Genomic DNA, 12573 nt, shown 5'->3' with positions numbered 1-12573 from the left:
GAGGTTTCATCTGAATTACATGGTTGTCCTCACCTGACTCTTTTCAGCAACCCCACCTCCCATATGGACTCAATTATCACAGGATTCATTTGCACTTGTTGACATTTTGCTCTGTTAAAAAAAAAGTGAGCTTTTCATTGTTATTATCATATTGTGCTGGTAGGTTTTGTCCCACAGATTGAGTTCTAAATAAAATAAAACAAATTGATGCGCATATTAGCACAGTGCCAGGCACATGTTAAGTGCTCGACAAATAATTGATTACTGTCATAATCATTATCACCATATTTATGTTGGGGACAGGTCTGGTTTTCTGTTCTTCCTGTAATGGGTCACATAATACCCAGCACACAGGTGGTTCCTAATAAGGCTTGCCAAGAATCTGTGGACTGTTTTTGGGATTGACAACACAATTCCCAAATAGGCTGTGTGTGCCACAGGAATCTCCCTTCTTTCCTAAAGTTCAATTCAGTCATCTGACAAATATTTACTAGGCACCTACTGAATGCCAGGCATTCCTGGTAGGCAAGTCAGAAAGGGTTCTTGTCTTCAAAAAGGCTAAGCCATAGCACTCATTCCCGACAATGACAATGGCATATCTTCATAGATCATGCAGCACAGTCAGACACAGTTCTCGGATTCTTACTGCATCAACATACTTAATCCTTATAACCGGTCTGTGAGGAAGGGACAACTCTGACTTTCATTTTATATTTGATGTGCATAGAGACTGAGGCCCAGAGAAGTAGATTAGTCTGTTTAAAGCCACACAGAAACGAGCAGCAAAGCTGGAATTTAAACACAGGCACTTTGGCTTAAGAGTCCACACAATCAACCACCAAGTAATTCTGTGTCATTCGGTAAACATTGCTTCTTTCTGTTAGTAATTTTTTTCATTTGTTTCTACAAATAGATTATATCTTTAAACTCCATCAGTAGAGGAAGCAGATTAGTGGTTGCCATAGGCTAGGAAGAGGGGGAGTGGAGGAGTGGCCATTAATGGGTATGGAGTTTCCACTTGGGATGACACAAAAGTTCTGGAACTAGATAGTGATGGTGGTTGCAAGACACTGCAACTTAGTGTCACTGAGTTAGGCATTTCAAAATGGTTAAAATGGTAGAATGAATGTTCGGGGAATTTTGCCCCACCCCAAAATATTGTTCTAATCCTGAAGTGCGACGCTGTCTTATATCCTTCATAGCCCTCCAATGCCTGGAATTTAAAATTTCTCATTATACATTTCTTTATCAGTTGATAGATTGATAAGTGGTCTTAGATATAGGGCTTGCTGTGGTTTTTTTAATCATCATCACTCTTGTGGTTATTAAAAACAGAATCCTTTTAGGAGCACATACCGTTCCCACTCATCTGTGAACAAGTGGACCTGACAGTGCCCGTTCTGAGGGTGAGGAACCAGGAGCTCAGCCCCAGGGGCTGGAAGACCAGCCAAGGTGCTTCCCCAGAAGTGTTCCACAAAGAAGGAAGATGGCATTTAGATGGAGTTGAGAAGGCAGAGTTCAGAGGTGGAAGAACATCTCAAACTCGAAGTCTAAGGGGCAAACCCAGGGCTGAAAACAGAAAACCATCTCAGCATCAGGAAATGAAAAAATCTGAAGCCTTTAGGGGAAGCAGAATACAATAATAATATAAAGTAACAATCAGAGTGAATCAAACCCTTAGTGCTTTCCACATGCCAGATCACTATTTCAGGGATGTTCACATATCATCTCATTTATTCTTTATTACCATTATTAGTACCCCCATTTTACAGATAAAGAAATAAAGACACAGAGAAGTTAGGAGACTTGCCCCAGGTCATACAGTTGCCAAGTGGCAGAATCTGGATCCCAAGCCAAGTGGTCAGGAGCCAGAGACTGAATCTCAACCACAGGAGTTAAGGAGTTAATCTAGAGTTAAGACATTAGTCCAGCTGAGGGCTAATTGCTTGCCTGATGAGATGAGGGGCCCATTGGACGTTTAGGATACAGTTCACATCTAGACCTCACAGCTCTGGGCTCATAAAGGGTAAGTCTTCTATCTACCAGTATACAGAGGTAGACAAGGGCAGTGGGTAGAAACATGGACTATAACCTGGAAGGCTGGTGTTGGACTTCAGCTCTGACACTTAGCAGCTCTGAAACTTTGGGCAATAACTTCATACCTTTTTTGCCTCAGTTTCCTCATCAAAAATGGGGATAAAATAGTTCCTACCACTTAGAGCTTCTGTGATTATTACATGGCTTGACTTCTGTAAAGCATTGATAATAGCACCTGGCATACAGTGAACAGGATGTGAACACTAAGTAAACTAAATGCTTTAGAGAAAATAGCCACAATGTCATATATCTTGGGGATACGTGTGTGGGGTGGGGGGATTGGGAAAGCAATGACTAGACCAGGGGATCTGTACATTTTAACTTTAACAAAGAAAACCCAATCCTGAAAAAGAACCAGTGGCTGTGTCAAACTGAAACTTACTCTTCTGCCTCAAGTCACTGAGGCACGTGTGTACCCACAATTCCTGTGTTCCTTCTCCATGCTCCCCATCCATGCCAGGGAGGGAGGGGCTATTGGGCAGCCTGCCTCAAGCTGCCCACGTGGTAATAATTAATTAATCTTTTCCTCTGATCCTTGTGTTTCCTCAGTGGTTCCCTTTCCGTGATGCTCCCTATGGTTTGAATATAGTAAAATTCAGCCCTAATTAAAATTGTTGAAACACCAGCCGTCTCTGTTAATAAAACATCATAATGAGACTGGATTTCTGTTTTTGAACAACCTTTCTTAAAATCTCTGAGAGGGCAGGCAGAGTGAGCCCAGATGGAAAAGAAGATAAAGTTAAGAAACTTTCTGTTGCCAAGTGTGTGAAGATGGCAAATCTAATACTCTTCTGGTCTGGGACTAGAGGCCAATCCTTTGTGGCAGAAAGAGTCATAGAGTCTGTGTTCAGAGATCTCCTGTGATAAACTTCCTGTATAAGACCTTAGCTAATTGAATCCCCTCTTAGGGTCTTAGTTTCTCCATCTGCAAAATGGGGACACCAGACCAACTTTAACACTCTATTGTCTGAGAACATCAATTTGTCAAATCCTTGGATTTGGCCAAACTGAGGGACTTTTGAGCCTGTCAGGGACAGAGTTGAAAGAGCATCTACCTTCCCAGACACTTCTCCCCTGTTGCCATCCTGAGAAAAATGGCCATAGGCAGTTCCTTCCACTCAAGTCACTGGGCCTTGGGTCATGAAGGCTGCCTCTAGTCACAAGGGACTGTATCAGAGATCAAAGTCCCAGTTCCTGGCAGGAATGCAAATCCAAATAAGTGTCTGATAAAGCCTCCTGCCTCAGGATTCTCTACATTGAGTGAAACCAGCCATATCTACCCAGATCTTCTCTCCTAGAAGAGTTTTATGGGCTCCTCTCCCCAGGCCAAGAGAAGGAGAAGCGGGGGCAGCTTCGCCAAGGCTGCATACATGAACAATGGCCAAAGATGCATTTCAAATCTTATTGGTACCTTCCTGCCATATACCAGCTCCATGACCTTGGATAAAAATGTTAGGTACCTTTTCTGTGCCTCAGTTTCCTTATGTGAAATGGGGATAAATCCCTTGCTCTTATGGTTGTTATGAGGATTAATAGGATAATTGATGTCGATTATGTGGCATAGGGCCTGAAATGTATTAGTCCCCAGTAATGGGTAGCTGTGGTTACCACTGACAGCAGTAGATGAAGAAACAGGAGGGAGGGAGACACACACACACACACACACAGAGACAGACAGAGAGACAGAGAAACAGAAGACAAAAGCTTAAGAGACAACGAGAAGGCAGAAAGAATGGTCCTAAAGATGAAGTCCCTGCCTTGCATCCTCTCAGCCTTGGGCTCTGGTGGGATGCAACCCTGCTTTCCAGTCACAGAGCATGTGATAGGCCCAAGCTAATCAGAGCTTCACATTCTCCCTGCCATTATGATCGGTCCAGAAGTGAGCACAATACCAAAGTCAGCCCACCCAGGCTCACTCTGTAATACCCAGGATTCAGAGTTCAGTTTCTTCTCCAGTTTATATGCATGATCAAATCCCACTGACTCTTTTGTGATTTCTGAGACTTTCAGAAATTTGCTGGGTGGGTCATGGGAAAGGATCACATCACAAAGCCACAAAGTGGCTTTCCACTATATCTCACTATCTTCACCACCTTCCCCTCTTGTTGCTCCCCTCCTCCCCAGGCAACCCTGGATATCCACCCAGGTACTCGCAAGAATAAACTTCAGCTCTGAACATGAACCAATGTGTTTTCCCAACCAAGTTTTCTAAAGAGCAATTCTGGTTAAACCAAACGTTCTCTGTCTTACTTTGTGAGTCAAGTGCCAGGTAAGTGCTCCATCAGCAGAACATATTTTCATAGCAGCTCCTGGACAGGAAGTAAGATGGACATAGCATGGTTTGATCCCCCTCATTTTGCTGGGACATTGCCGCCACTCCTGGAATCAACATCTCAGATAGATAGAGCAAAAAGGCCTTCTACCCTGGTTCCTGGAGGAGAGAGACTGGGAGGGTTTCAACTGACTTACGGTTTTAGAGTTTTCAGGTCTTGCTGCTGCCAAAATCACCAAGGTTAAACATTCTAAATGAGAACTGGAATTAATAACACAGCGATGGCCTTAAACCGACCATGGGTTCCCCCTGCTACTTAAGAGAATCATTTGAACCGTCTTCCCCTTCCTTGATGGCAAGGGGCCTGCTTCTCCCCCTGCCGATCCTTCCCTTTCTAGGAAAAGATGAGAAAAGCTTATCCAATTCTAATATATCATTCTGGCAGCGGTCATCAATAGAGAGAGACAGATGTGAGGACAGAACACAGAGCCCCATATCCATCCCTTGCAGCTCCCCCACCCATTCTTCCTCTTCTCAGCAAATCTACTAAGCTCCTCTCCCCCAAGGAAGCTGAGAGTTCATTATGAACAGCAGCCAAGAGTCAATAAATACGGCTGAGATTTCAGTCACCTACTGTGACTGTCTTCACCACCAACAAAGTAATTGAATGGCCCCAGCTTGATTAGTAGGGTGGGGATGGATGGCAGGGAGCTCAAAAAAGCTTTACATCCAGAAAGATCTTTTCATAAAGCAAACCTGATCATGTCAAACACTTCCACCTTGCTTAAAATGTTTTAATGACTTCACATTGTTTCTAGGATAAAGACCAAAACATTTAATATGGCTTACAAGATTCTACAAAGTCTGGATCCTGATGACCTGTCTCACCTCATATCCAAACATGCTCCCTATCCCATTCTCAACCTCTCCAGCCATACTGATACATCTTTCATTCTTTCAGTGGCTTAGGGGGCCTCCAGAGCTCAGATCAAATATCACATGCTCACTTTGGTATGAACCCTACCCTAATATAGTCAAATAGCCTCATACTTGCCCTTCACTGAATTTGTCACAGCCTGAGATTTTCTATTTTCTTATCTAATGATTGGGTTGATGCTCTCTTTACCTGCTGCTGTGCAGGCTCCATGTTTTGTTCATCAAATATCTCCAGCTTCTAGCACAAGGCCTGGCAAAGAACAGAAACTCAAAAGATACATTCTAAGTCAATGTAAGAGTGAATGAGTTCTAAAGTAGGGCACATTCCAAGAACTGGAAGCTAGAAATGGAGCTAAGACAGAGTATGTGGAGCTGGGAAAGAAAGGAGGAAAGAGAGGTGGTACATGGAGCAGATAACAGAGCAGTCATTATTTAGCACCAACTTTTGTCAGGCAGTGTTTGAGGCACTTGGGGATATACAAGTGACTAAAACTGACAGCATGCTGTTTTGAAGAGGTATATTTGAAGTCATTCCCCTGTCATGCTGCAGGATACCTAGAGAGCAAGATTCACCATGGAAATATCTCCATTTGTAGTATTTTTCTAAGTTGTGACAAGAATGAAATGCACACAGGGGCACCTGGGTGGCTCAGTCAGTTAAGCATCCAACTCTTGACTTCGGCTCAGGTCATGATCTTATGGTTTGTAAGCTCAAGCCCCGCACTGGGATCCATGCTGACAGTGCAGAGATTGCTTGGGATTCTCTCTATCCCTTTCTCTTCCCCTCCCTGCATGTGCTCTCCTTCTCTCTCAAAATAAACAAACTTTTTAAAAAAAATTTTTTTAAAGAAAAGAATGAAATGCACATATAACCAGGTATAAAGGGCTGCTCTTGTGTAACTTTCACAGCTGTGATCTCATCCAGGGGGAGGCCAAGTTCTAAACACTTCAACACATCCCCAAAATAAATCCACTCTATAACCTGTTGATAAGAAGTAGGTCGCTTCCTCTAATCCAGCTGAGGCATATGGAAGGAGGTTGAAATTACATACCATAGAACTGAAGCATCATCAATTTTCCCCCTTTCCCTCTCCACCACCTGCCAGTCTATCTCTTTTCTCCCCGCTACACTGCCTCTCAAAATCCCTTGTGTCCTGAACCGTTCAGCACTCATCTTCAGCTTGCCAATCTGCCTGGTCATCATCTACTCCTCATCAAATATGCCTCTCAGTTTCTGCTACCATACAAACACCAATCAAATTTGGTGGACCTCTTATCAACAGTTTGAATGTGCCAGCTCCCCAGAGCCCCCTGCATGAGAGTCACTGTCACGTGGGGACTTGTTCCTTACACTAAGAATTCCGGCCTTTGCCCAGAGGGCCATGTGGAACACAGGAGGTCTTCAGTAGGGGAGTGACCCTGGGCAGATCCCCTCAACCACACCTGAGACTTGGACTCAGCTGCCAGGAAGAAACTAAATGCAGCTGTGGGTGTCCTTCTTCTAGCATTAATTAAAGCTTTGCCTAAGGCCCAGCTACAGAGAAGCCCACGGGGTGCAGCACGGAGGGGGAGCAGCTGCAACTTGAAAGAACCTGCAGGCAGCTCCAACTCCCCCCACCCCATCCAGGTATCTTCTTGCTGGAAGCAGAGCTGGGGTCACCATGGGGAAGGGGCATCTCTGAACAAAAACTACAACGCCTCTGCTTCCCATAGAAGAGGAAAATGGTTATTTCCTTAGGGAAAGTCTATAAAGTAGAATCTTCTCTTTGCTCTCCTTTCAGGGCTGATGCCTGTAATCCACGACTCTTCTAAGAGGGGCTTCCCTTCACACTTAAGGCACGGAGTTGTACAGCATGGCAGCCCTGCCTCCCAACTCTTGGAGCCAACATCCTGCATCTGGGATCATGGGGCTCAGAGTGTTGTCTACTAAAAATATCATAATTATTAAAATAATTGCAGCTACCATATATGGAGAATTAACATACATTATCTCAATTAAACCTCACAATAAAATGGTGAGATGGAGATTATCATCACCGTTTGGAAGATAAGGGAGTTAAGGCTTTGATCTACTGTTAAGTCCTGGACTCCCTTTTAAAAGCTATGTGATGTTGAGCAAGTTACTTACTTTCTTCCTTACTTAGCCTTTAAGTTATTTACTTAATCTTTCTGCTTCAGTGGCTTCCATTGAAACAAGATGCATACAAAAGTCTTTCTCTGAATGCAGCCCTCATCTTTATCCCCATACCTCCTTTCCAGTCTCAGAGTGATTCATAGACCATTCCCTGAGAAAGGGCAGCAGCTGTGGTCTGAGCCTTTAGGAATCCTGGGAGAATGAGAGGAACTGTCTCACTTTGGAAATAATGAAGGTGTGAAACTTTGGCAAAAACAAAGGGTCCTGCAGCATCCTCCCTGCCCAAACCTGGCTGCTGACAATTCACCTCTGCATTCGATAAACACTTACACCATCCTGCAGATGAATATCATTGAATGAAAATCAGACTCATCTCTCATCTGGTTAAAAACACCACTGCTGGCTCCCTTTCTAATACAGAATTCACTGGTAGCCAGTAATAAAAAGGAAATCCAGCATCCTTGAGGAGGGAAAGATGAGAGCACAGGGAATTTATGATGGCTTAGGGGAGTTAGTAGGAACTCCTGGTAGCATGAGTAGAAAAAGAAAGAAACTGAATTTCAGTGGCCTAGTCCCTCAATACCAATTTAGTAGACCACATAAGGAATAAGGTACCTGGTACCACTGGAACCAGGAGCTCGAATGCTGTCAGGCCTCTATAGCTCTCATTTCTGTTTTTCTCTGAAAGTTGCCTTCATTTTTCCCATTTGCATGGGCCTTCACCCTGAGGGAGCATGACTGTGACAACCCTAGCTTTACTGCTTTCATTTGAGTGATGAGGAAAGGAAAGACGAACTCTCTTACTTTAGGCTAAGTTGAAGAATTTGTGGGAAGAGACAGTGGACAGACCAAAAACAAAAGAAGCCACGTGCAGTATTCAGGATGGCTATAAATCTCATTGATATAACAGAGTCCTAGTATGACAGTGGCTTAAACAAATTAGCTACTTTCCCCCCATATAATAGTCCAGATAAAAGGAAACTAGGGCCTTGCAATGACTCCATTTCTTTCATTTTTTTTGCTCTGCCATGCCGAGGTATTGTACTCATCTACATGGTCTAAGACTACTCACCACCATTTCTACAATCCGGAAGAAAAAGATGAGTGAGAAACCAATACATGGCTTTTAGGGCACAACTCAGAAATTATAGACATCAATTCCAGTCACATCCTAGCCCGAATATATTCCCATGGCCATACCTAGCTGCAAGGGAAGCTGGGAAATAGAGTCTTTTATCTAGGCAGCCATGCATTGCACTAAAAACTAGAGGATTAATATTGCTATAGAAGGGAGGATGTACACCCAGGATGAAATCCATCTCTGCCACAGCCACCTAAGGGCAGGAAGGTTCTGGGAACTAAAACCAGAATATTACTCGGAACTACGAATATTCCCATCTCCATCACTCTTTTCTGTTTCTCTTACATGTCTGCTCCCTTCTCAGTTCTAAGCCCCATCATGTCCAAAGCAGGTAGTCTATGACCACCTCACCATTTCTAGGCTTATACATACAGTAAAGGAAAAAAAAGAAGAAGAAGAAGAGCTCGGCTCCAACATAAATGGAACTTGGAACAAGCATTCATTGACAAGTGGATTTATGATTTAACTCTGCACAAGAACAGAGAAAATAAGAATATAAAGAGGCTAGGGCATTAGCTTACCAGAAATAGATGTTAAGTAATATTAATAAGAGGCATATTAAATTATCAGGCAGATATGAAGAATGTATATGTAGGAGGGGTATAGTTTGGAAGTAAAGTAATTCTTAGGGTGATGCAATCAGTTTCATTCTAAATACTATAGGGAACAATCAGCCTCAGAAGCCTAGAGTAGAAGGAGATGCTCCAATCTATCGACAGGAACAAGCAGTCTCCACAGCCCAGCCAGCTGGCCCTGCATTGGAACTACCCTCTATAGACATCAGTAACCAAGATGGAAGGAAAAAGCCCTTGATGTCACAGTTTGAGGCTCGTAAATCTACCAGACACCAGAAGATATTGGTCGGTATGGAGAACTGATTTTGGTGGGATGTGTTGCAGGAATGGGGGGCAAGTGTGGCTCCAAGAATGGGAGGGAAATCAGGAGGGTGGGAGTAGTCCAAGAAGAAAGGAAGAAAAGGAGAGAGCTTAAGAATTCTGGGAGAGAAAGGAGAACACTGGGATAGAGGGAGTATCTGCATGGGACATACTTCAAAGTCCTGGGGTGCTCTGAGCCATGCCTGCGATCAAGATGGTCAGAATGAGGTCCTGCTGCCCCAGACACTGCATAGTTTGATGCTTGGCACCTGAACCCTGAATCATTGAGCAAAGAACTGCTCAAACTTCCATCAGAGTCCAGTGTACATGCATTCAACTTGGGAACAACAGGAATATTGTTTCCAGAATGAGGAAAGAAGCAGCCCCCTCCTCTACCACTAGGCATTAGAACATTACCATTGTAGATGGTAAGGCAGTAGGGAGAGGCCATTCCTTGGGGCCCAATGAACAGAGAATAGATCAGATTACAGCCAGATGCCCAAAAGTTAGCTAGAGACCCACTGTATTAGTTTGCTAGGGCTTCCATAATGAAGTACACAGGCTGGGTGGCTTAAACATAGACATGTATTTTCCCTCCATTTTAGAGGCTAGAAGAGACTAAGATCAAGGTGTCAGTAGCATCAGTTTCTTCTGTGGCCTCTTACCCTGGCTTATTTGTGGCTGTCTCCTCCCTGTGTCTTCACAGGGTCTTCCCTCTGTGTGTGTCTCTGTCCTAACCTCCTCTTCTTATAAGGCCACCAGTCATACTGGATAAGGGCCCCACCTGATGATCTCATTTAATCTTAATTAACTATTTAAAAACTCTATCTCCAAAGATAGTCACATTCTAAGGTTAGCACTGGGACTAAGGATTTCAACATATGAATTTTACGGGAGAAACAGTTCAGCCCATCACACCCACACTAATGAACCAAAAGGGAGCTTGCCTAGTGATTTCACATGCCATATATCAACCACTCCAGAGAGATGGACAACTCTTTCCTAGCTCCAATTACAAATATTGGGGCAGAGGATTTGGGGTTGGCCCAGGTATCGATCCCTGGTACCATCAGCCATGGTCAAGGATGTGGGCTCATTAAGAACAAACTAAATGTCAAGATTCTGTCTGTAGATGGTAGCAGCAGGCTATTGGTCTATGGCTTTGACAGACATCCCATAACACCTATCAGAATCAACTCAAGGTCTTCAATAGGGCATGCAAAATCTATCACTCCTTAATCCCTTAATCTGAGCTATATCCCCTGCAGCCCCTGTACAAATCCCACCCTTCATCCATGCAACAGATACAATTCCCTACATTCACCTCACTGTTTCATACCTCCAGGCCTTTACTTAGGCAGTTCCCTCCATCTACCAAACCTTCCCTTTCTTCCTGCTTTGTATTCCTGACAAGCTCCCCACTTATATATCAAAGTCCAACTGGAGAATTTCTTTTGGAAAATCTTTCCTGATTTCCTATAGAGTCAGCCTCCTTCATTTGTTTCATTCTGTGCCTCGTATGTACTTTCCATAACACTTAGAACACTGAGTCACAACTTTTGTTAGACTGTTTGTCTCTAGAAGTAGATTCTGGGTACCTACCTCAAAATCTAGCACAGTTCTTGCTTTGTACTCAAAAAATATTTGTGGAATAAATAATTGTCATCAACTGGGCACAATGGTATATTTTTATGAATAAACACAATTTATGAATAAAACACAAAGCCCCTGCCCTTTAGGAACCTCTGAATGACTGAGGGGGACATTAATATGAATAATGACTATAAAAATAAAGATATAAACCAAAGGCTAAGGAAGTACAGAGGAAGCTGTCATTTAAAACAGGAGGATTGTGGAAGGCTTCTGGGAAGAGGTGACTAAATTTAATCACTAAGGATGAATAGGAGGTTGCCTATTAGTGTTAGATGGGGAGTGGGTATTAGAAAAAGAAGACCATATTGAGCAATGAATGAACAAGATATGGGAAAAGGATCTTGCCAGGCTTGTAGATGCCACACAGCACAGTATAAGGATAAGAGGGCCACAGGATACCAGGTAACAGCAATGACATCTTAGTATTCTGAGAAAAGGGGTCCCCAGTTATTCTCAGGAACAAGCTAGAGAGAATGGCTTTGTTATGGTTACTCATGGAGCCACCAACTCCTTAGGGCATCCATCCAGAGTCTCTCCCTCCATGGTCTTTCTCAGGAAAGAGGGAAAGACATTTGAGTTTGCCAATACTCTTGGAGCCAGAGAAGCCAAGCCTTCAGATTCTGGAGGCTGTGCTGACCTCCTCCGTTTGTTTCCTCCCCAAATGACAGAGAGGGGAGGCTGGCCAGCTGCACCTGAAATGAAACAGTCACCTTCTGCCACCTCCACCCCAACAGAATTTTGTTTAAACCTCTGATTTCACTGCACTCTGACAGTCATGGGCAGGTCAATTCACCTCTCTGAGCTTCAGTTATTCATCTGAGAAAAGATGATAATGACCCCAAAGAGTTACTGTGCAGATTCAAGTCAACTCAGGTCAAACATCTGACACATGTCTGACATCTAATAGCCACTCAGTTAACAGTCGTCATTGCAATTAATTTTTTTTTTAAATAAAATTGTGCTTGTCTTACCTCTCCTATTCTAGAACTAAAAGTTCCTAGAGAGGATTCAGACCCCATGTTGTCCCCCATATATTTATGCTCAATAAATGTATGTTAAGTTAATGAATGCTTAGAATCCTAGACTTCTCAGATAGCTAAGAAATCAGCTATTCCAATCCCTCTTTTGACATACAGAGAAAACAGAGACTCCTGATTCCACCACATGTAATCTTGGCTATTGCATAGCGTCTTGGCTAATGCTTGCCCAGTTTCCTTATTGGTAAAAATGGAAGAGCTATTTTAATGGATTGTCATGGGAGTTAAATGAGTAAATACATATGAAGCATTAAGACCAGTGTCTGGCACATAATAACCATCATCAAGTGTCAGTGGTGTTATAAGATGACTGAGATTGGCCCTAGGCCACACAGTGAGTTAACAGTAAGCCTAAATCGGAAACCATGTCTTCCTGCCTCCTAGTCTATCACTTTCCCCATTATACCCCACTGCTCTCAATGAAACAA

The 12573-nt window shown here is 43.3% G+C and overlaps 1 long non-coding RNA gene across 1 annotated transcript in view; it reads right to left on the bottom strand.

The window, feature by feature from the left end:
- Nucleotides 1-12573, bottom strand: part of LOC115299349 — a 164669-nt gene that overhangs the window by 83084 nt on the left and 69012 nt on the right. The window lies entirely within an intron of this gene.

This window comes from Suricata suricatta, chromosome 8 (assembly GCF_006229205.1).
Source record: "Suricata suricatta isolate VVHF042 chromosome 8, meerkat_22Aug2017_6uvM2_HiC, whole genome shotgun sequence".
NCBI lineage: Eukaryota > Metazoa > Chordata > Mammalia > Carnivora > Herpestidae > Suricata > Suricata suricatta.
Note: the sequence above shows the minus strand (reverse complement) of the source record. Positions and strands in the feature narration are given on the sequence as shown.